We start from the raw sequence: 26,001 nt of genomic DNA, 5'->3' as shown, positions 1-26,001 counted from the left end.
GGGACATGTTGCCCATCACTATTGCCACTCCCACCCATAGGGCTTATGTTGCCCATCCCTCCTGACACCCCCACTCATAGGGCTTATGTTGCCCATCACTCCTGCCACCCCCACCCATAGGGCTTATGTTGCCGATCACTACTGCCACCCCCACCCATGGGGAACCTGCTGCCCATCACTACTGCCACCCCCACCCATAGGGGGTAGGTTGCCCATCCCTACTACCACCCCCACTCATAGAGGTATGTTGGCCATCAGTACTGCCACCCCCACCCATAAGGGACCTGTTGCCCACCACTACTGCCACCCCCACCCATAGGGCGTATGTTGCCCATCACTACTGCCACCCCCACCCATAGGGCTTATGTTGCCCATCACTCCTGCCACCCCCACCCATAGGGGACCTGTTGCCAATCACTCCTGCCACCTCCACCCATAGGGGGTATGTTGCCCATCCCTACTACCACCCCCACTCATAGGGGGTATGTTGCCCATCACTACTGCCACCCCCACCCATAGGCAGTATGTTGCGCATCCCTACTCCCACCCCCACTCTTAGGGGGCATGTTGCCCATCACTACTACCACCCCCTCCCATAGGGCTTATGTTGCCCATCACTACTGCCACCCCCACCCATAGGGGACCTGTTGCCCATCACCCCAGCCACCCATAGGGTGTATGTTGCCCATCACTCCTGCCACCACCACCCATAGGGTGTATGTTGCCCATCACTACTGCCACCCCCACCCATAGGAGGTATGTTGCCCATCCCTACTACCACCCCACTCAATGGGGGTATGTTGCCCATCACTCCTGCCACCCCCACCCATAGGGCTTATGTTGCCCATCTCTCCTGCCACCCCCACCCATAGGATGGGTGATTCGCCACACATCCATCATACACCAACATTAGGTATGTCAGCAAAATACATCCCCCTAACATCATGACAACAGTGTGTAGTCTGTGACAAATGCCCACAACAGTGAATATGACTTCGAACATACAATGTAACTACCATCACATGTGTGACCAAAAACTGAGTGTGGCCTACACAAGGCATGCATCACAATAGCACTGTGTCAATGTGCACTAACCCCCTCACTGTGTAGAACAAAAGTTAAGTGCGGGGTTCCAAACTGTAGCAAATGTTGAGCATTGTGGTGATGGGGTCTAAAACCCCCTTCATCACAGTGACCAAAAGATAAGTGTCATCATGGTCAAAGCTGCAAATGCCAAACAGCATGTATGATTCCTGGTCCCAACACATGAAGCACTTTTGGGGCAAACTAGTGGTTGTGTCCCATACCCACAGAGATGTGGTGAGGCTAACAGTGCTGTGAAAACCTAACATACTCTCGGCCATGTGCAGACAAGCACCACCCATGGGGCTGACATTGCATACAGTGTACAATGACACAAAAGCATAAGTGACCATCACAAAGCATACACACATCTCGAAAATAAAATAGACACACAAATCAAAACATCATGTGTAGACTGTAGGTGTCAGGTCACAAACTCTTATTCCATGGCAGCAATGGGACCTAACAACCAGGATGATTGTGCAGAATGATGTGATATGGCTCACAGGGACAGCAGGGAAAATCACAAAAACAACATCCAGACAATGGCCCACAACAGCAACACCAATGCACTGGTGCAGATGCACAAACAGGCAACCTCACACTGCACATCTGACACAACATGTGTGTGTGTGTCTCAGTATCCCCAGGCAACTACACTACACATGAGGGGGGCTGAACCACAGTGAGACAGGTGTGGACACAGTTCCATACAAAAGTAACCCATCCTTGGGTCCCCCTTACTGGGCAATCAGGCATTGTGAGATGAGAGGGAGCACAATAGACACATGTGACACAAGCTGGAATGAACAGCAACTAACACTGCAAGAGGCTGACACACAACAGCACTACCCCCAGGGACCAGACATTGGGGTGACACAAGCATGCATGATACATCCACTGTGATGACACAGGTAGATGTCGTACAAACTGTGAAACCCAGACATGTGTCCTGTGCCACAAATGTACATCACACCTACACAAACACAAATCACTCAGCAATGCCCGTCATCCATGGACAAATGGGAGCTAGGGGCCCATCCATGAAAACATTCACATCTGTCCACCCTCAACACCACACACCCTGAACTGCACCAATGTGCATCTGTGAAGCCCACATGGACAGGTGACATTGCACATGCACCCATGACAAACACAGTAATGTTGGGAGGAACTAAGGTACACAGACTCATCACACAAGGACAGTCTACAACCCTGGTGAATGACAGACATACTGCACATTATGCGGTACATGGCCATGACGTCAAAGCTCCCGTAACCGTCGGAATCCCTGCCACAGTCCCAGGACAATGCAGAAGCCAAGGAGAAGCACAAGGCACACATGCTGACACCTGCCAACATTGTAGCCCTGAACCTGACAAGTGGGAGCAGTTACACACACATGCACATGTCTCAATCACTGAAAGGTACCACCTAGGGACAACTACATGATAATGCTAACAAAGAAGTGCCTTGGGGACCCCTGACTGTGTCCCATCTGTGTCTGACCACATCATCACCACTCAGAACTGACAAATTCCTATGATGAAACACCAATTAACAGTAGTGTGTCATGTACCCACACATCTGGTAGCCCAGGGCAAAGATGTGGGATGAACACAGTACAACTCAGCAAGCATCAACAACAGGAACATATCAAGGGAACACTGCCTGTGTATGAAAAGGGATGTGGACACACACATGCTCACACAACACACACCATGGGCCCAGGCAATGTCACGGAACAACACATTTACTTGAGGGGACTCAACTCCTGTGGAAGATCAGCTGTGCCAAACATAGTCCCTGCAGGTCTCGGTCATGTCAGCAGAACACTTGGTCAGTCAGCCATCAGTTACCACCCAATGAAGGCTCTGGTCACAACAGCCTGGGTACGTGAGTGTCCCTTAAGTCATCTGCACATACTCAATACATATGTCCAGCAAGTTGCACAGAGGACCCAGTTGCTCCTACACCAATGATGCCCACACCTGCAGGGCCTGTGGAGATGTGCCCACAGTCAGGGAAATAGACAAACTGGACAATGGGAAGCACATCATATGTGCATGTGTGTAAGCCACAGATGTGACCATGCAAATGAAATGTTTACAGAGATGTTCTCAAATTGTTAATCATGACACACCCAGTTAGCTGCAAAGGATGACATGGATACCGACCAGAATAGGTTACATATCTCATGGACCACATGGAGTACCTCACATCAACACCTCAGTATTCAACATTGGAAATCCAGCATCATAACTGCAAGGTCATGGTAAACATCATCAACATAATGTACAGCTAAATCAAATTCACAAGGATAAATACAAATGCTTTATTCAGCCAAATTTCAATGCAAATTCAAAGTCCTTTCAAAACAAAGGCCACTGGCCAGTCCATATACAAATGTCAACAATGTGATTTGAGTGACAACTGTCACACGTTGGTTGCCTGCACTGTTAAGGACAGGGGACATCCACTCGGAGGGGCATACATGGGGCAGGCCAGGCACCGCAGGGACAGGATCAGGGCTCAGCAGAAGGAGGCAGTGAAGGAGTGGTGGATGCAGGAGAGTCACTGGCAACTGCAGTGGAGGTGTCTGACATAGTGGGTGCAGTCACAACTGTGGGGCACAAGTCAGATGGGGTGGGTGCCGGCACAACTGCAGTGGGCAGGTCAGATGGAGTGGACTGGGTCCCCACTGCAGTGCCCAAGTCAGACTGGGTGGTTGTCGACTCCACTGCAGTGCCCAACTCCATGGGAGTGGAATGGGGTTCAGGTGAGGTCGGCAGGTCAGAGGGGGGGGCCACGGTTCCCACATCAGTGACACAAACAGTCTGACCAGGGAGGGTGGGGGTGGAAGAGCAAGTGGTAGGGGGTGAGGGCCAGAGCATTTTGGAGATGGTGTATCTGTGGGTGGGGGAACCTGAGGCAGGGTGTGGCGGGGGAACCTGTGGAGTGGTGGCTTGGGGGATGGAGGACGGAGACTGTGTCGTGGAGCTGCAGGGCGGGTGTGGAGTCTTGCTCTTCTGGCTCTGGGGGGACTTGCGGGTGGGGGCCTCAGTCTGACTGCACCTGGGGGAGGGTGTCTGGGTGTGAGGGACACTCCCCTCTGTGTGTGTGGACTTCCTCTTCTCCTTGTAAGCTGGATCTGGTGGATCAGTGGGGAAGAGGCCAAGGTCACAGAGGAAGAGCTTCTGGGGAGATGGGTTTGCAGGTGAGGCAAGGGAAGGGGTATTGGAGGGAGAGGTATCGGAGGACTACGGAGTGGTTGTGGATGCCTGTGTGTGTGTTTGTAAACCATCCCCTGTGAGTGTGTTATCAGTCCCCTGAGGTTGCTTGTGTGCACGTCTAGACCTTGGTTTGGGTGTTTGAGTGCTGCCTGTGTCTGTGGGTTTGGGTGAATGTGCTGGTATGTGTGCTTGGGACAGGTAGGGTGCTAGGAATCGTGGATGGGGCAGGGGTAGGAGGGGTGAGGGACTGTTGGAGGAGGGACACTGCTGCCGTCAGGGAGGAGGCCACGGACTGATTGGTCCTCTGTAGGGCAGACATGCCCGATGAAATGCCCTCCATGAACAACACCAGTTGTGTCAAAAGACTGGTGTGTGCATGGAGGACACTCAGCATTGATGTCTGCCCTACATGGATCTGTCGAAGCAAGTCCACAGACTCCACACTCAGGGCAGCAGGGGACACAGGGGCAGGGGGTGAGGTGCCTGGCACAAAGGAGACATGCTCCCGAACACGGGAGCCTCCACGGACCTCTGGGATGGGAGCCGATGGGAGGGTGGTGATGGTTGTGGTGGTGGCGGTGGTGGGGACAGCCTCACTAGCTGGGGTTTGGTGGCTGCTGACACCTGCCTCCACAAGGGAGTCATCTTCCGAGCTGCTGTGGCCCTCAGCTGGGGTGGATGGTCCTGAGGACTCCTCGGTGTGGCTCCACTCGCCCTCCGTGCCACTTGGTCCCCCCAACTCCTTGCCTTCTGTCCCAGTCTGGCTCTGTGGTTCCTCCTGGTCTGTGGAGCTGTCCCCTCCTGTGGCCGTGGATGTATCTGGATAGAATTATGAAAAAAAGAACAACATCAGTCACCTGCACTGACCGTACACACCACAGTGAGCACAGCACATTACAGGGCAAGCCCTGGCATCATCAGCTGAACACTGCTCAAAGTGCTCACACTGTTTAGAATCAGCCAATTGTCAGTCTCACCATCATCCATGGCACTCATATCCCTCCTGGACTTGCACCCATATGTCTGTTGCATGTTGGATACTAATACCCCAATGTGCAGACATGCACCACCTACACAGTTGTTGGACATGCAAGTGAACATGTAGGAGTATGTCACTATACACACATCACATCTCTTGCCACTGACTCAGTACAGGTGTCAGGATGAAGGGATGGCCAGAGTCTCATTTCACATGCTTGTGATGCATACCAGCAACACACACTATGATGTTCTCATGTCCTGATAGTTAATGCCACAATGGGGTGCATGGAGCACATCTGAGCCCAATGCAGGATCACTCATAGCAGGTTAAATGCCATGGCACTGGCATGCCTGGAAAGTCAGTCATCACTGTCTCCTGTCAAAGGGGCAGGGCATCCAGACAACATCAGTATGCACTGTGTCACAATCATAGGTCATGGGTAAAGCAAACTCTGCAGCTGACAAGTGCACTTGTCCATCCCCTGCAAACAACATATCCCGGACCCAGATGACCCCACATCATACAGAACAGACATATGAGTCTCTGCAAACACAACTCCCAGTACATGAGCACATCATAGTCTGCTGTGCATGAAACACAGCTGCCTGAAGTTCACAGTTGCATACACCATTGTGCACTGTCAAGTGATCACACACATCTATGTCACACAGGTCTTGTCTCTTATAGTCACATCTCAGATGTCCTGCTGACCCTCAAACTCATGAACACCCCAGTTGTCCTGAAAAGGAAGCCACACCACAATGACACAGAGGCAGACACCTGAAGGCACATGTCACTAAGTACAACCTGTAAGTTGATACACAGGAGTGGGATTACAGAGTGTTTCCAAATGCCCTTGAGTAGGCATGACTGCCCAGGTCTACGTGAAACAGTGTATCGCCCTGGACAGTAGTCAGATGGCTAAGCAAGTGTGACACACTTGATATACATACTCCTGAGGCTCACAATTTGGAGTCCCCTCCTGCATGGGTGTGTTTGAAATACCCCAGGCACATGTGGCGAGTCAGACCAGCAATTGGAACACATATCAAGGGCACACACAGATCACATGTCAGATCTCAGGCATTGTGTAAACAATTGACCCACCCATGAAACACACAACAGAGTCACAGTGACAGATGCTGTACGGAACCTGAAGCATAGCTGACTGCAGGGACACAGTGTCCTAGTGACACAAGCCACAGACTGTTGTGGCCACACCTGTGCATCAGATGAGGAGGGAGCATCACACAATTGAGGGACATGAGTCCTGGACTACAAGACCTACATAATGTGGAAGTGTGACCAGGCCAAAAGACTGCAACTAGCATGTCAGACATAGTACACAGATTAGGCATGGACTTACCCACTCCTTGCTGCTGTGTGGCATTCAGCTGCCCATCCAGGTCCGGGAAGACCACCGCCAGAATCCTGAGCATGTGGGGGGTCAGGGTCCGGTGTCCGCCCCTCCTGCGAGGAGGCGACAGCTTCAGCTGGACCCTTGCGATACTGCGGGTCCTGCCCTGAAGGTCCTGCCACCTCTTCTGGCAGCTGCGGATCTGGCGCTTGTAGACACCCACTGATCGAACTGCCCGGGCGATGGTCAGCCAGATCTCCTGCTTCTGGTGGGCATCAACCTGTGAGGATGACAAAGTTAAAAGTCCATTAACACACATGCCCCATATTTGTGCTGCACACAGTTGGATATACATGTCGGCATCACAAAGGAAAATGAATTACACAGGTAGTGCACCCATAGAAATGGACAAATGCCCTGCATGTCTGACATGTTAACATTGCCTGGGAAGTTGAAGCTTGCACAAATGCACTTTTGCTGCGGAACACCTGTTCATTACATGTACCTACACACTTTGGGGGATGAAAGTACTCAGTGAGTACGCTTGCCACTGGTGTACACACTGCTAGTACTGCTAGTCAGACGACATTCACAATTAGGAAGGCAGTGGACTGCACACTCACCTGCTCCCCTGGTTTACCATACAGCTTGCTGTACTGTGGAAGGAGCCTGTCCAGCAGGGCCTGGTTCTCCTCCTCAGTGAAGGCTGGGGCCCTCTCCAGAGTACGTGTCATAGCAGTAGCCAGAGGATGCACAGACAGCAGCAGTGGTATCAGAGATGTGGTCCACTAGCATGTAGTGCAGGCAAGTGAGCTCCCTGGGGGCCAGGCAGCCTTATATCTGTGCTGCAGAGGCAGAATCTGTGCCATGTGTCAGAAGTGATAGGTCCAACACAGTTGCATTCTATGAATCTGGCCACTCCATGGAATTGTACGACTCATACACGTCTTCCGCATCGTTCGAATCTTCACCTTCATAAAACCCTAGCAATTGCAACATTGTTGTAGGCATCCAACTGAATTTCCAGGGCACAACTCGTACAAGTATTGAATCCGCATCCGTCCTCATGACAGTCCAGAGCCAATGAGTGCTCACAGCTCGGTCAACTGACTGTACAACGCGTATTTTGAAAATCCACACGCACCCGTCTCCATACGATTCAATGGTCAAGGCGTGCGCAGGGTTTGGTCCATGCCTGCACGAAGCATATGCATGATAGTCACCCGCATCGGTTCTCATTGCAGTCAATGGCTAAGCATACGCACGGCTCGGTCCATGCCTGCATGACGCGTATGCATGATAGTCACCCGCATCGGTTCTCATTGCAGTCAATGGCTAAGCCTACGCACGGCTCGGTCCTGAACTGTGCAATGCGTACGCATGATAGTCACCCGCGTCGGTTCTCATTACAGTCAATGGCTAAGCGTATGCATGGCTCGGTCCTGAACTGTGCAATGCGTACGCATGATAGTCATCCGCGTCGGTTCTCATTGCAGTCAATGGCTAAGCGTACGCACGGCTCGGTCCTGAACTGTGCAATTCATACGCATGATAGTCACCCGCATCGGTTCTCATTACAGTCAAAGGCTAAGCGTATGCACGGCTCGGTCCTGAACTGTGCAATGCGTACACATGATAGTCACCCACGTCGGTTCGCATTGCAGTCAATGGCTAAGCGTACACACGGCTCGGTACGGAACTGTGCAATGTGTACGCATGATAGTCACCCGCGTCGGTTCGCATTGCAGTCAATGGCTAAGCGTACGCACAACTCGGTCCTGAACTGTGCAATGCGTACGCATGATAATCACCCACGTCGGTTCGCATTGCAGTCCATGGCTAAGCGGACGCACGTCTCGGTCCGGAACTGTGCAATGCATCCCTGTAGAAGTCACCCACGTCGGTTGACATTGGGGTGACTTTTTGACGGCTTCCACACACAATTACTTGCCAGGGACTCAGGTGCACACCTACCACACTACAGCATGTGCCACACTGTGTCCCATGGCATGTAAGGCTGCATTACCAAAGTGTTTTGGGGGGCAACATTTGGTTTGTTGTGTGGCACTTTTGTGCAGCCACTCCCAGGCTGTGCACGTGTTCATGGGGACAGAATCCTTTGTGTGTTGTGCACATTACCACTGTGATGTGCAACTGTACAGTTATGGTCATGAGTCATGCACACAGTTGCAGGTAGGATATGTTTAGGACATGTCACATACACCCTGAGTCCTGGGTGTGATGGTATGTATGTCACAGTGAGACCTATAGCCCCAATTCTGATGTACACCCACAGTCGGTGTGCATGTTGTGTCTCAGATGTGGCTGATCAAATGTGCCCAATGGGAGACAGTCTCCACATCCATGTGGTTTGTGCATCAACATTGATGTTGTGTGTGTGTGTCTACAAGACGTCCATGTAGGGCCTGCAGAGACAATAGTGGCCACTACCTGTGGGACTCACGGTTGTTTTGTGGCGTGTACATGATACGCCATGTTATGCCAGTGTCCATGTGGCAATACAGGGACCCTGGGTATCTGCATATCAAAGAGCTGTGATGCCTGGGAGACATCAGGCCTCACTTGTCACTGTGGTGTGTGTTTGTAATGTGACAGCAGTACATAGGTACTGTGACACAGCCCAATGATTGGCCATTGCACTACATGGAACTTATGTAGACATGTGGACTTGAGATGTAGGTGACATATGTGTCCATACCCAACAGCACACACCTCAGTACATTGTGTATTGTCATGATGTATCATGTGATATTTTGCTTGGTCATAGCCACATGGGTGGATGAATCGACAATCTTCCTTTGTTCATCTCTGTACTGCAGGGCGCCAGCTGTCCATAGACCGTTCCCAGACCTTGAAACCATGCAGGAACGCGACTGCATCCGATGGTACCGCTTCACCAGGCCACTGATTGAGGAGTTGGCGGAGCAGTTGGCGGCACATCTGCTACCTGGCCGGACATACCCTACAGCACTGACCCCAGAGGTGAAGGTGATGTCAGCCCTGCACTTCTTTGCTACTGGTACCTTCTACTACACTGTGGCTACTGCTGGTGGTATGTCGCAAACTATGTTCAGTCGTGTGCTACGCGATGTCTTGAAGGGGATGTTGCATTTCCTTGACCTGTATATCAAGTTTCCTAGCCCAGGTCCACTCACTGAAACAAAGGATGCTTTTTATACACCGGGGAGGATGCCGAACATCATCGGACCTATTGATGGTACACATGTGGCCCTGGTACCGCCACGGGCACATGAGCAGGCATACCGGAACAGGAAACATTTCCCCTCCATCAATGCTCTGGTGGTATGTCTTGCAGACATGTGTATCACACATGTGTGTGCACGTTTCCCCGGTTCTGCGCACGATGCCTACATCATGAGGAGTAGTAGCATTGCAATGCTGATGTCACAGATGCCAGAACAGCGTGCCTGGCTTGTTGGTGTGTACTGACTATTTGCCATTGTGTGTGTTTGGCAATGTTGTAATCCACCCTCTTTCAAAACTCAGCTAATTGTTTGTATGTAGGTGACTCCAGATACCCCAACATGCCGTGGTTGCTGACACCCCTCAGGAACCCTGTGACGCCAGCCGAGATGCGCTACAATGAGGCACATGGTCGGACCAGGAGGGTGATTGAGCGGACATTTGATCTCCTGAAAAGCCGCTTCCGCTGCCTGGACAAGACCGGAGGGGCCCTCCCATATGACCCTGCAAAGGTGTGCAAAATTATTCTTGTATGCTGCATGCTACACAACATGGCAGTGCGGAAGAAGTGACCTCTCATCCAGGATGACGATGACCTACCTCCACCACCTGTGGAGGATCCAGGCCTGGGCCACGTTGTCAGTGATGATGATGATGAGGGTGACGTGCGCACACAGCTCATCAACAACTTCTTCTGAATGTGAGTTTACAGGGTTGTTATGTCAATGTATTGAGTTAGCCTGAAATGTGTTGGGGCTGCTCTGTTGCTGTTTGAGTGTGTCTGTGTGCCACTTGACTGGATGTGTGCAGTGATGTGTCCTTTCAGGTGGTCTGTACTCCACAATAGTGTCGAACTGCTAACTTGTTTCTGTGTAGGTTTATTTTGACATGTTTTGTGCATGTGTATTGCATTTCTCTCCTGTTCTGATGTGCTTTTGACTGTGTCTTGTGTCTGTCCTTCCCAGGGTACTTTGCCTGTTGTATGGTCAACACTGACCCCCAACACCCAGAATCCAACACCAGTGTGGAAGTTGTCAATTCCCATTAAGTGATGTACCACACACCCCTGGACTTCAATTCTCCGACACTTTGTGTCCACTGTAACGTAGAATTACCTTGCAATTATTGTGGAATAAACATGTTGCTGATGTGTAATGAACCTGTGCTACGCTTTGTTATGTGCATTGTCTGTCTTCCCACATCTAACTGACATTTGCTTACCTCACCTGTGGGATTGTTACCACTGACTGTGGATAGGTGTGGTGTCTGTGCATTCCAATGTATTTCAGGTCAACATCATTGTGTGGGATGAGTCACATGGACATGGTGAGTATGTGTTGTGGTGCGATAGTGGTGTGTCTCCCTCACATTTGTCACATCACCATGACTCACATAACGGTGATCACATTGTTGTAGTATTTGGCATGCACTGTGTTGTTTAATAGATCAACATCTCCATGACACATGACAAGTTGGAATCACAACAGAGGCAAGTATAGTGTACTGGTGAGTTTATTTACAAACATGTGTGAGGATAGTGCACAGGATGGTGGGTGCTGTACATTGGGTTTTGAATCCAAAGTTCACAGTAGAGTAGGAAGTGTTGGTAGCTGAAATGTCCAGAGTAAAGTCCACAGTCATTTGCTACATTGGACCAATATGAACCCTCCATGTCATGTAGGCGAGTTGTGTTAGATACCACAAGGTGAACGGTTTTCGCACAAAAAAACATTGTCCAGAACAGGTTTAGAGGCCCTGGGGGATATGCATGGACATCTGCGTCTCATTTGTCCTTCTTCGGACGACCCCTCTTCTTCTTCGGGGGAGGATCCTCAGGTGCAGGTGTCTGCGGTGCAGAGGACTCTCCGCCAGAGTCATCCTCCCTCCCTGTGGCACTGGCAGATCATGCGGCAACAGATGTTGTAGCCACACAGGGAGGTGTGTACATGTTGGTGCTTATCTTGCGGAGGCATTAGAGTATGTCCCGATGCACCGCAGTAAGTGCATCCCACTTTGTCTCCATGCGGGTATGATGGGCAGCCTGCTCCTGGTGATTGTCCTTGAGGATCCCCACTACCTGGCCGAATCCTCCGTTGCTGTCCTGGTACGCATCTATGATGCGTGCCAGTTGGGGTCATCATGCAGTCCAGACCCCTCTGCAAGGTGCGCCCTCTGCCTACCACCCCTCCCAGCACCCCTATACACACGGGCAGGACCTGCGGCGGCACGCACAGGTGACACCGGGCCCCCTTGGGTGTTGTTGCTGGTGGTGTTGTCCGTAGCTTCCTGGGGGTCCTGTGTCCCTGTGCTGTCGGTATTCTGTGGCCTTGGTCTGTCCGTGTTGGCCAGGGTGCCCTGTCTGTTGCCAGATGCTGGAGGCATGGGTACAGGGGTGCAGATGTTGGTACTGCTGGTGCTGCATGATGACTCACACCGGAGGTGCCAGGTTGTTCGTCGTCATCCGAAGAGGACAGAGACGGATCCACACCAGGGAGCTGAGGGTCCACCAGAGTCTGGGACAGGGACTCCTCTTCATTTGCTGCTGTGTCCCCAGCATCATCTGTGTTTGGAAGAGACACACAATGTAAGTTATGTTTCTACAGGCATCAATGGTTCACATACATGACATTTTCTACTGTACGTCAGGATGCGTGCCTGTACACTGCTTTGTCCAAATTTGTCACGGACAGAGATTGATATTGTTGTGGCACATTGCCCAGCCAAAATGAAACATTTCAATGTGCATGTCGAAGTGTGTGCATGCCCAGCTCATGTATAGATTTGGCTGTACATGGCCATTACTACTCAAGGGCCATCACGTTGCTGGCACAGGTGTGTCATCCCTGTACACATTTGACCTTTAACAAGGACATACGTGCAATTCCACTGAGGATATGTTGTAAGATTGGGGCATGTGTGGTTGCAGATTTTGCTAGTCTTTGTGTGTCACATTGGTGTATTGGTACGACTTGGTCACAGTCCGGTATGCCTGTGATCTCTTGGGAGAAAGTGTTTTTTACAGTGTTCCTAGTTCCCATCTCATTTCATACAAGTGATGATGTCACCATCGTTAATGAGTCTGGTGCTGAGTTTTGTACGTGCATATGTGATTTGACTTGTCAATGTTTCCCAAGGTGACATGGATTGGGCAAGGAAGCACTCTGGCTTTTCAATGCTCATGACAGGGAGAGCCGGCGGTGTGTGTGTGTTGCGATTTGGCTGCTGTGAGTAGCATGTCTCCTCCAATGCAGTCCAGGTTAGACCTTGTGTCTACAGTGTCTATGTCAGTGAGTGGTGTGTTGTGTGAAGGATTCATATGTTGCAGCACGATGTAGGAGTGGAATGCAGCTCACAACAGCACCGAGTGTGAATGAGACCATGCTATGGTGTCGGCAATATTGGTGTGTCCATTCCATTCACTGTCAGATGTCCCCTGTCAATGATGTATATGTGAGTTCCTGTGTGTTTTGTGCATTGTACTATATATGGCTCTCCACACTTGTCATCTGCAAGACACACCTCCACAGCCAGGCCAGGGGGCACCCCTGGACACTGCATCCCCAGACAGTGACTTTGAACATTCGGTTGCAATGGCTGTGTGTGCGACCGTGTTTGGTTTTACCAGTGCATATGTGTGATTTTCAGCCACATCATTTCTCAGGCCCATGTGTCAGACATCTTGCCCGGGCATTATCTTTGTGAGTGACTGGTACCACGTGTGCAATGTGTTTTAGCATAGAAGGTGTGTGTGTGTCCAGCATCAGTGTTATTTGTTTTCAAGTCAGAACCTCCTTCTCCCCCAGGCCAGTAATGCCATCATGAAGCGTGCCACCTTTGCAGTGGGTGCAGGTTAACTTTCAGGATGTCAGTCAGTACAGTCCTGGTGTTTGGTGGTGCCCAGTTCCCAGCAGGGCCTTGTGCTCCCCACAACAGAGCCCAGTGTCAGACATCTTGTCAGTCCATTCCCACTCCCTGTGAGGTGAGCAAGGTTCAGTGTGAGCTTCCTGGGCCATGTGGGTGGGTGGGGAATGTCTGTGACTGCAACTCCCATCATGCTTTTGGCTACACCCCCCTTCCCAGCATGCCCATACTTCCTTTTGACTCTGCTTCCCTGTGAGGGAGTGTGACAGCAATGGCAAGATGGCTGACTGTGAAGTCCTGGTGTTTGTTTGGCTACAAGTTCAAAGAGAGCCCCTGTGCTTCACACAGCAGCACCCAGTGTGGTGTATCTTTGGGTGATATTTCACTACAATGTGATTCAATGCATTCTACCCGGTGAGTTGTGTGGAGTTTGTGTTGAGGGGTGTGTGTGTCTCCACATGCTGGTAAGTATGGTCAGAGCTGTCAGTCCTCCTTCCCACCCGGAAAGTCATCCCACCATGAAACGTGCTTCCATTGGAGGGCGTGCAAGTTGGCTTTCAGGATGTCAGGCAGTGGTGTCCTGCTTCTGAATTGAGCACAACCCCTACCAGGGCCTTGTGCTCCCCACAGCAGGACCCAGTGTCAGCCATCTTGTCAGTCATTTTCCACTCCCTGTGATGTGGGCATGGTTCAGAGAGGTCTTGATGGGCCAATTGGGAGGGGGAGCATTATCTGTAACTACAAACCCCATCATGCTTTTGGATACACTCACTTCACCTGCATACCCACTATTCCTTCCTGTCAGTCAGCTGCACTGTGAGGTAGTGTGTTTGTGGTGGCAAACTGTCTGACAGTATTTATTTAGCTTTGTGCCACTGCCTTGCTCTATTTGTTGGTAGGTTTGTACATGTCATGACACAGTTACAAGTCACTATGAGATGGCAGGTATTGTGTTTGTCTGACGAGCATACACATCTTGGGATGATTATCTATTGGTTACTGTGGCTTTGCTAACGGTGCATGGTTTCACTGTCCCCTTGCCACACAATATTGAGTATGTTGGTTGTGTACTCACCAGGCTCTGGTATGTCTGCTAGACCATGGACGCTCTCTGGTGGTAGGATGTCCCGCACCTTCTCCTCCCAGGACCTGAAGAATACTGGTTTGGCAGGAGTGCCACCACCAGTGCGCTGACACATGGCGTGATCTTTCTCGATGAGTTTCTTGACCCTCCTGCGCACGTCATACCACCTGTTCTGGATATCATCCTTTGTGCGCAGCGTTGGTGCTTGTGCGTTCACCGTGTCCACAATCCTCGCCAACATCTTTGTTTTCTGTGACATGGGGGTCCTTTGGACCAAACAAATGTGGCTCTACTCTGATGATCTCGTCTACCAGCACTTCTAACTCACTATCTGTGAACTTTGGATTCTTCTTTGGGGGCATGGTGATGGGTGGTGGTGTTGAGTGATGTGTGTCTGAGGGTGCAAGTGAGGGTGGGTGGGTGTCGGTTTTGCTAGATGTATGTGTGAGTGCTTTTGGTGAGGTGCTAATGGTGTGAAAGTTGTGTGATGGGTGAGTTGTGAGTGTGTCTGTGGTTGCTGTGTGATGGTGTTCTCTGCTGGCTGTTGTCTTGAATTTACAAAGGATCATGGTAGTGACTGGTGTCCTTTATATAGGTGCAGTTGTGGGTGTGTCTTTGTTCCAAGTTTTTTTAAATTTATATTTATTGACTTTGTCATTGCTTGTTTGGTCCTTTTTTTGTATTTTTTCCTTTGGGTTTTCTAGGCATGAAGGAGACGTTCTTCTGACTGAGACGGACGCTGATTTTGGCTCGTGCGGGCTTCTCCGGGTCTTTCACGCTGACTTTCTTCCGTGTTACATACGCGTCAGTCGCGGAGATCTCTATTGCTTCAGGTCCCTGTTTTCTGTTCGTGTCGGTCATGCTGCTTCGGCTCCATGCGAGTTGGTCTGGTTTTAAACGCATTGCATCGCACTGCGCGGATCGGACATCGCGGGTACGTGTCAGTCGGGTTCATTCCTGGTGCGTGTCGGTCAGTGCTAATCGTGTCTGTTTTCCGGGCAAATCACTGTTCTCCCTACGGCTCGGTCGTATGGCTTATATTCTGTTTGTGTCGGTTGTAATTCACACGCATTGCATCGTATTGCACGGGTCGTACGGCACCGGTCCGTGTCGGTCGGTCTCCGTTCCGGGTCCGTGTCGGTCAGTACGTTTTGCGGCCGGAATCGGAATTAGCCCCTAAATATAATTAAATTACTTCCCACCCTATTCCCCTATAAACCCACAACCTGCTACAGGACTAAAAGCGCAAAATTAAAATTAAACAAAATGATAACTACAAAAAATGTAACACATATATTGAAAATACATTCTTATACAAACAAATACATCACATACATATAAAATATATACCACAATACATAACAGTAATACAAAACAATATTTTTAACAACTATATTTAACACTTTGATATTTTAAAAAATGATATTTCTTACCCTAAGTCGATATTCTTGACCACGATATTCTTGCTGTCGATATTCCTGACCCACGATATTAATAACTTGATATTTGTGCAACTCGATATTTTGTCCTCAATATTCTGTCTGTGCACCATTTAGCATACCTGTCAAACCCTCATATAGAATGTGCAGGCATACCAGTACAATACTCCATGATGGTTCTCCAACATAACAGTATGAAGCCCCTTAAAATAGCACTTCAGACACACCATTATTGCACTAATATAACGGGTGGCTCATATTATTAGAACCCCTTCTTTTCGTGCCATGCACCGATTCCCCCGCATCATCAGTACCATTGATGTCAGCGTCCACAAAAAATAAACAGAACTACGATTCCCATGAATCCATGGGGTATTGTTGTTCTAGGAGGATGGGACCACCACCCAATCGTTCAGCATGATGTGCTCTTTGTGTTCAAGGCATCTGCTTGGTTCTCTCCCTAGGTTAGAGAGAACCCCAAAATCATCACCTCTCTCACTGCTTGCGGTATTTTAATTTTCACTTTTGTGAGATGACTATATAATCAAAGGTATGTGAGGTTTCAGTTTTACTAATTGGCATGAGATGGTATGGAGTTGTGTAGCGGAGTTCATGGAGTTTTTGCTCAACTCTGCACCATTCTGTGTAGTGGTACTCCGCCAACTACGCCCACTCTTACCTCACACACGAGGCATTCTTTTACGAATGAGGGCGTGGCGTCTTCAGCTCTCTAACTGGAATTGGCCAGATTTTTGTATCGCGAATGGGCATTCACTGCTAAGGCTATTATGATTAAGCTGATATGATATGTGAGTGATACACTAATGATGCTTGCCGAATTAGCAGGCACTCAACACATGTATTGCTACAGGACACTTGATGAGAAAGGCACACATTCATTTACTCTGTTGATGAAAACGAAGTGGTTAACTTGACCACAATGTGAGCTTGCACGGGGTGAAGCATGCTATGATATAGAATGTCACATTGGGATTCGATGTAACACAACGGCCATTCATATTTATGAAAACAATTCTACGGATACCGGTATTAATATGGCCTTTTTAATTACAGGTTGGACTCAAGAAGAAAAAAGAAATAAGCAACAAGAAGAGCAAGTATACACTTTGCCCCTAGATGCAGTCAGTTACATGAATCTTATGTGTATGAACTAGATACCACCCAGAGTGCACACACCAGGGAGGTGTTTCTAATCACCCTAATGAAAGCCCCAGACCTTGCTGGGCCATAGAATAGAGCTGAAACATGTTGGAATAGGGTCATAGGACCATTATATCCTAATACCCTCCTCCTATTCTTTTTAACATCCCCGACTACTCCACAAATAAAGGGGTGCCTTGAAGTAAGACACAAGATTTTTAATCCTTATGCCCCCTGGTCTTTTTCTTTCAAGTGCTCCCTGGAACATGGTCGAGGCCACCCTGACCTTTAGGATTCAAGGTGAACCCAATGATGAAGCATGAGTGTGTGAGGATTATTTAAAGAAAAGGAACCCTTTCCTTCCCTGCCTCTAGGTAAGAGGCGTTCCACCTGATAACAACAGTACACAGCACAGCGTTAAAAAAGTAGGTGGGCTACTTTGTATGTGTATACTACAGTCTGGGAGGACGTATCCCTTCTGTCTCTCTTTCATAATGGGTAAGGACCTCTCGAACCTTCAGACTTGGCAAACAAAACTCCAATCCCTCTCCCAGGCCTTCTGTAGACTAGTTGGATGATAGCACATGACATCTTCCTCAACTCTCCTTTCTAGTTTTTCTACCAATACTTGAAAGATGTTTCAAACCCTTGATCACATGATTGAATCCTTCTATAGGTTCATTCCCACTTGGCTTGTGCAATGAATTTAACCTGTGCTGGGTACATTTCGAATACTCTAAAATGTTCCTAACCATAAACTGGGCACTGTTCTGCCCCTTAGCAGCAAACGCTTCTCTCGCAAAGAGTTCATCAAGTAAAACTATCACAGCACTAGTGTCCCTTCTATTAAACAATCTTCATTTCAGCCCATTTAGCCAATCAGAACAACGATGTACTTGCTGGTCCTATCACTTAAATTCACTGGTCCCTATGTATTCGGTGCCACAACTTTACAGCGCCTAACGGGGCTTTCCAAAGGACAATGAGATATTCTCAGAGTCATAAATGTTTTGTCTGCTTTATCACAATCAACACATTAACGCATAATTCCTTATACCACCAGGTCGGTTCAGGGTACCAATATAAATCCTTGGTTCTTCTTTTTGTTCTGGATATGCCCACGTGCCCATCATGGCACATTAAGATAATCTTCCTTCTTACCTCCACTGGTGGTATTATTCTACTGCCCCTCAAGAAGAAAACGTCATCTTCACCGAGTTCATCACACTTTCCCGTGATGTCTTCAGTTCCACCCCAAGTCGATACTTGCGCAGCTGTCTTTTTTCACATGTTCTCTAGGTTTTAACATTGCCACATCTTCTCTGTACACCTTGTCTCAGTCTGCCTGATAGTTAGCTTTCCCATCATCAGCTTCTACATCAAGGACATAAGGACAACTGGACTCGCCCCACACATCTTCATCAGATTGTCTCATGGTAACGGACATCCTGATTAAAAGGTGTGCAATCATGTTTTTGCTCCTTGCACATATTTCACATAATCAACAAAATTCGGCAATTTCACAGACGACCTTGCAGTTCTGGCAAATGCCTCAATAATTCCTTAGTATTCAAGTGCGAGGGCATTTCATAGAGAACGCTGTGTGGTTGGAAATACCGCAACAGTAGCATTTATTAATATGGGTCTTTCATGGATGTTGTATTTTCTTATTCTTGCCTTTCTTGTATTTGTAGATATTTCGTTTACCATGTCTTGTTCCTATTTGTTTTCTCCAGACAAAGCAGCTATTGCACATCACCCTGATAGCGGGGTTCTTTCTTTCTTTTTTGATTATATTTTACTAATATATATTTTAATGAATCATCACCATTTACTCAAAGTCTGTCTTGTATTCCCTTTTTGTTTGTTTGCAGGCATCACAATCTGGTCATCTATTATTACATCTTGTCACCTTCCAAGCTTACGATGCAGGGCATTTTCTTGATAGTAATCACCTACAGCTTAATTTTTGATCTTGTATGCAATGGAAAACCTTTAATGTGGAGATAGCATAACACAGGAAGTGTGATGAATATTAATCTAATTCAGCTTCTGCATTAACAAGGCATCTCTGTCTCCTGATTCTCTTTTCTTCCTTTCAATTGGACTGAGTCTGAGTAGTCCTTTGGGTCCTAGAGAATGCCACAATATTTTCTTTTTCTCTTTTTATTTTGGAGAGTGACTTTCATCATCAATCAGTGACTTGTAATTCTGGAAATACTCCTTCCATTCACAGCAATTCATAACATTTTCCCCTGGAGGGGGAAGGAAAACTTGTAGAGGAGTTAAGGTGAAATGTTGTGCTGCAACCATAGGCATTTGAAATAATAAATATGTGTTAGACCCGGCCTCGTAGCATGGCTCTTCCTGTCCTCGCACTACCTAACCTGGTACCAGGGACCCCAAGCACACGGCCCAGCCGATCCTTCCCACCAGAACACACACACGTGACCCGGGCCTCCCCGTCCATGGCCTCTCTCCTTTCGGCCACCCCGGGCACGCGTGCCCACTTCGTGCACCAAGATGGCCGCCCGACCCCAGCATAACCCGGGCCTAGAGGCGCCACTCCGGCTGGAGGACATCACGCTTCCAGGGGATGAGAGAGGGAGGAGCAGTTTCCATCGCACCTCTGAACTCCCCTGGGACGATGGGTTTCGATCGGCCCTCCGGCCTCCCTGAAGGCTGGCTCCACGCCTGCTGGGTGTCTGGGACTCCTCCCGACCCGGCCCTGAAAGGATCAAAAGACAATGGCAGGAAACCTCGACAAGCGACCCCCAGGTGACAAGACCCCTGCCTGCACAGACTCCGGACATCAAAGAGGGGTCGACCTATAACAAGGGGTGCTCTGGGACTGTCCGGCAGATTCGCCTTGGAACATCTGAGCCCTGCTGAGTGACTCGCGGCTCCCCGAAGATCATAAGACCTCCGAACTTGTGCTTGAGCCCTGCTGAGTGACTCGCGGCTCCCTGAAGATCGTAAGACCTCCGAACTTGTGCTTGAGCCCTGCTGAGTGACTCGCGGCTCCCTGAAGATCGTAAGACCTCCGAACTTGTGCTTGAGCCCTGCTGAGTGACTCGCGGCTCTCTGAAGATCGTAAGACCTCCGAACTTGTGCTTGAGCCTGCTGAGTGACTCGCGGCTCCCCCAGACTCTCTTTGGTCCCGCCGGACCCCACGACGACAAGCGTATCCCCCAGCTCGAGGATTGTGAGCTGTGCGCCCGGTACGCTCCTGCATTTGATCCATATCCCCCCAAAGACTGTCCCGCTACCTCCTACCCCCGCCAAGACTCTGGGAGCCCACGCTCTGCTTGTAAATATCTGCCTTGCTGATCATAAAGATCCTACCACTTCGATTTGATAAAGCTTGAATCCTAAGAACCCTCGGTGTGGTGTCTCTTTGTCGTGTGGTGCCAAGTGTACGATCCTAGATACGAGATTCCTCCCCTGCGGAATCTCCCGCCAGTGCCCGGCTACGATACTTTGAGGGTGGGTCTCAGGACAGTCAGGGCCCCCTCCGGGCTCCTCTGAGGTCGCCTTCTAACATTGGTGGCAGCGGTGGGATTCGGGCCCATAACCTAGAGATCGTACCGTGAACGACTGACACACTACCGACAAAGATGGCAGAAGGAAGCGCCATGAGCCCCGCAGAAACCAACACCAACAGGGTGTTCCAGGTGGAACAACTAGAAGAATACACGCACAAAGAACTGAAGCAATTCTGCAAAGAACTTAAAATCGCTACCACCGGTCTCAACACCAAAGAAGATTTGCAGAAAGCACTGAAAGCTTGGGTGGATGCCGGGGCCTCCCGCCCAGAAGGCATGGGGGAGCGACACGACGAAGCAGAACCCACCCAAGGCGAAAGCAGCAGTAATCAGGTGCGAGGCTTCGTGCCAGACGGGGGCCTTTCCCCGGAAGAGCTCGCAGACAGAGAGAGAAGTCGCAATCACGAACTCGAGTTAGCCAAACTCAAAATCAAAGGTGAATTGAAATTAGCGGAAAAAAAGCTAGCAGTAGAACAAATGCGCGTACAAGGCGAATTGGAAGAGAAGAAGCTCCAACGGGAGCACGAAGGAAGGAAGCTCCAACTAGAGCACGAACGCAGCTTGAAGGAGATCGAGCTCAAAGCCAGAAACGAGGAAGGGAGGCCCCCGGGGAACCGAGAGGCGGCCTCCCCGGCGGAACAAAAGGTCCACATCCCCAAGGACGTGGTCAAAGAATATTATAAAAATGATGACATTCAACAATGGTTCAGGGCCTACGAGGTCGCCATGACCTCTCATCGGGTCCCGCAGAAGGACTGGGGGGCAGGGCTGTGGGGACGGTTTCTGAGCGAAGGAAGGGACACCCTGCTCGACCTACCCCTCTCCCTGCAGACCTCCTACAGCCACATGAAAGAGGCTCTCCTCACTAGGTACGGCCTCACCCCAGAGATGTACCGTCAGCGATTCCGGGACTGCAGGAAGATCCCGGGCACCACCTGGGTGGAGTATGTAAACTTTTTCAGTCGGGCCTTCGATGGGTGGATCAAGGGCAGCAAGGTCACCACCCTCGAGGAACTCACCGACCTCATGTTGTGGGAACACCTGGCGGCGAACTGCTTTGTGGAACTACGCCAGCATCTGCTCGACAGCAAACTCACCGATCCCCGGAAGCTGGCTGTGGAAGCAGACCGCTGGACCAACACCCGGGTCCCCCGGAACAGTGTAGGAGAATACCCCCGAGCCAGTCAGGGACCACCCCGCCAGAGAGGGGGAGGGAACCAGGGAGGGCAGAGAGAGTCCCAGTCGAGTCCCCCGAAGGCCCAACCTCCACCTTTCCCGGCGCCCCCCCACCAGTCTCCGGACCCCCCGGGAGACGGGGGCACCGGGTAACCATCACTTGTTTCCGTTGTCAGAGGCCGGGCACTACGCCAATGACCCGGAGTGCCCCATGGCCCCCCAGGTCCCCCCTGCTGCAAACCCTGCTAGACAGATAGCCAACGTAGCCCTGGGGGAGGAGGTTGAGGACACCGGGGAGTGGGAACCCGCAGCTATGGCCCTAGTATCCCTGGGAGATAGAGAGATGGTCCCTGGTAGCCTCCTGCCCTCCAACACGAAGAAGTACGGGCAGCTCGTCAAGATCAATGGCCACCAAATAGAAGCCCTGCGAGACACCGGGGCCAGCATCACCGGTGTCCTCAGGCACTTAGTCCCCGAGGAGCAGATCCTACCCAACGTCTTTTGCCCCGTAATTTCCGCAGATAATAGAGAGAGTATGTGTCAGGTAGCCCTGGTGCTGTTTGAGTGGGGAGGGGTGATAGGTAAACTGAGGGTTGCCGTAAGAACCTCCCAGCCGGTCGACTGCCTCTTAGGGAACGACCTGGAGAGCTCTCCCTGGAAGTACGTCGAGCGCAAGGCCCACCTAGGGATGATGGGACTCCCCGAGTGGGTGTGCGCCACCACCCGATCTATGTCCGCCCGACTCATCCCCCTGGGGGAAGTCGAGGACCCCCCGACCGAGGGAGTCAGAGCAGTCCCCGCCGAGGGTCCTCCCGTCCCCCCATCGGGAGGGTCAGTCGCCAGCAACGAACCCTCACCGTCCGACACCACCCCGGTCCCCGAGTTAGGCGATCTGGCCGAATTGGCCCCGTGGCGCCACGAGGGCGGGCCCACCCGGGAGGAGTTCTGCCGGGAGCAAGCCACCTGTCCTTCCCTGGTCGGACTGCGGCACCAGGCCGAGGGCCAAGCCGGAACGCACCGAGTTTATTGGGAGAATAACCTCTTGTACAGTGAGCAGAAGTCGGTGGAGCTAGGATCCGGCCGGGTGCTGGTGGTACCCCTACGCTTCCGAGACTTCCTCCTGGGCTTGGCCCACGACGTCCCCCTCGCCGGCCACCTGGGTCAAGACAAAACCTACAGCCGTCTCGTGACTCACTTTTACTGGCCTAGGATGATAGTAGCTGTAGAAGCCCACTGCAAGTCCTGTCCCACGTGCCAGGCTAGTGGGAAGAGTGGGGGGAAGCGCAAGGCTCCCCTCCAACCCTTCCCGGTCGTCAGTACCCCATTCGAAAGAGTCGGAATCGACATCGTGGGGCCCCTGGATCCCCCCACCTCCCAAGGTCACCGTTTCATTCTGGTCCTAGTGGATCACGCCACCCGATACCCTGAGGCGATCCCCCTACGCACCGTCACGGCTCCCGTGGTGGGCCGAGCCCTGATGGGGATCTTTTCCCGGGTGGGTTTTCCCCGCGAGGTCGTGAGCGATCGCGGCACAAATTTTATCTCAAAATACATGACGTCCCTGTGGCAACAATGTGGGGTGTCCTATAAGTTCACCACCCCGTACCATCCCCAAGGGAACGGCCTAGTAGAAAGGTTTAACCGGACTCTGAAAGGGATGATCAACGGCCTAGAAGAACCCCTCCGGCGTAAGTGGGACGTCCTGCTCCCCTGCCTCCTGTTCGCTTACCGGGAAGTCCCACAGAAGTCCTTGGGGTTCAGCCCGTTTGAATTACTATATGGGCACCCCGTCCGAGGTCCCCTCAGCTTGGTTAAGGAAGGGTGGGAGGCAGCACCCCAGACCACCCCACGAGATGTGTTCCAATACGTTCTGGCCCTCTGGAACCAGACCAGGAAGTTCCGAGAGCTGGTCGAGGCCAACCTGGAGGCAAGCCAAGAAGAGATGAAGCGCTGGTACGACCAGAATGCCACTCTGGTCGAGTTCCAGCCGGGCCAGCAGGTATGGGTCATTGTCCCCGTGAAGCCTGGCGCCCTCCAGGACAAGTGGACCGGGCCCTTCAAAGTGATTGAGCGGAAGAGTCCAGTCACGTACTTGGTGGACGTCCAGTCGCCCCGGGATCCCCTGCGGGTCCTACACGTGAACCGCCTCAAGCCTCACTTCGTACGGACAGAACTGAGCCTCCTGCTGGCCACCGATGACGGGGCCGAAGATGAGTCCGATCCCCTCCCGGACCTCCTGTGTGTCAAGGAGAAGGATGGCTCCGTGGAAGGAGTGAACCTCTCCCCATCCCTCACTGACCAGCAACAAGCGGACTGTCGCCAGCTCCTAGGACAATTCTCCGACCTCTTCTCCCTGATCCCCCGAGTCACCGACTGGTGTGTCCATGACGTGGACACCGGGGACAGCCCGCCAGTAAGACACCGAGCCTACCGAGTCCCTGACCGAGTCCGGTCCTGCATTCAAGCTGAAGTCTCGAAGATGTTGACCCTGGGGGTGATCGAGCCATCCGATAGTCCCTGGGCCAGCCCCGTGGTCCTAGTTCCGAAGGCAGCGGCCCCCGGTGTCGCCCCCGAGCTCCGATTCTGCGTGGACTACCGGGGGCTCAATGACGTCACCCGGGCCGATGCCCACCCCATCCCCCGAGCCGACGAGCTCATTGACCGACTCGGGGCGGCCCGGTTCCTCAGCACATTCGACCTCACCTGCGGATACTGGCAGATTGCGCTCACAGAGGAAGCCAAGGAGCGGTCCGCCTTCTCCACCCCAGATGGGCATTATCGCTTCCGCGTAATGCCCTTCGGAATGAAAAATGCCCCGGCCACCTTCCAGCGACTGGTGAATAGGGTCCTGGCCGGGATGGAAAAGTTCAGTGCGGCCTATCTAGACGACATCGCCGTTTTCAGTTCCGGATGGAGTGAGCACCTCCAGCACCTCCGGAGAGTGCTAACCGCCCTGCGCCAGGCAGGCCTCACAGTAAAAGCCAGCAAGTGCCAGATTGGGCAAGGATCAGTAGTCTACCTGGGGCACCAGGTCGGGAGTGGTCAGGTCGCCCCTCTACAGCCAAAGATCGACGCCATCCTAGCCTGGGAACCACCCACCACCCAAACGACGGTCCGAGCCTTCCTGGGCCTCACTGGCTACTACCGAAGATTCATCCAGGGGTATGGCAGCCTGGTTGGCCCCCTCACCGAACTCACATCAAAAAAACAGCCCAAGAGGGTGCAGTGGACGACTGCCTGCCAGGAAGCGTTCGATGCCCTAAAGAAGGCCATGTGCACGGCCCCCGTCCTCCAGGCTCCCGACTACTCCAAGGAGTTTGTAGTCTAGACCGATGCCTCCGAGCATGGCATTGGAGCCGTCCTGTCCCAGGTGAATGACCAAGGCCTAGACCAGCCCATCGCCTTCCTCAGCCGGCGGCTGTTGCCCAGAGAACAGAGGTGGAGCACCATTGAGCGCGAAGCATTTGCCGTAGTCTGGGCCCTTAAGAAGCTGCGCCCTTACCTGTTTGGCACCAATTTCAAAGTACAAACCGACCATCGGCCCTTGCGATGGCTCATGCAGATGCGAGGAGAAAACCCCAAGCTACTGCGGTGGTCAATCTCCCTCCAGGGGATGGATTTCACCGTAGAACATCGCCCTGGTACGGACCACGCCAACGCTGACGGCCTCTCCCGGTTCTTCCGCCTCAGCGAAGAGAACGCCCCAAGATGATGGGTAGTTCTCTCCGGCTTTCAGCTGGGGGGGACGCGTGTTAGACCCGGCCTCGTAGCATGGCTCTTCCTGTCCTCGCACTACCTAACCTGGTACCAGGGACCCCAAGCACACGGCCCAGCCGATCCTTCCCACCAGAACAC

This window comes from Triturus cristatus, chromosome 4_2 (genome assembly GCF_964204655.1).
Source record: "Triturus cristatus chromosome 4_2, aTriCri1.1, whole genome shotgun sequence".
Classification (NCBI taxonomy): domain Eukaryota; kingdom Metazoa; phylum Chordata; class Amphibia; order Caudata; family Salamandridae; genus Triturus; species Triturus cristatus.
The sequence above is the reverse complement of the archived record's forward strand: the minus strand, read 5'-3'. Positions refer to the sequence as shown.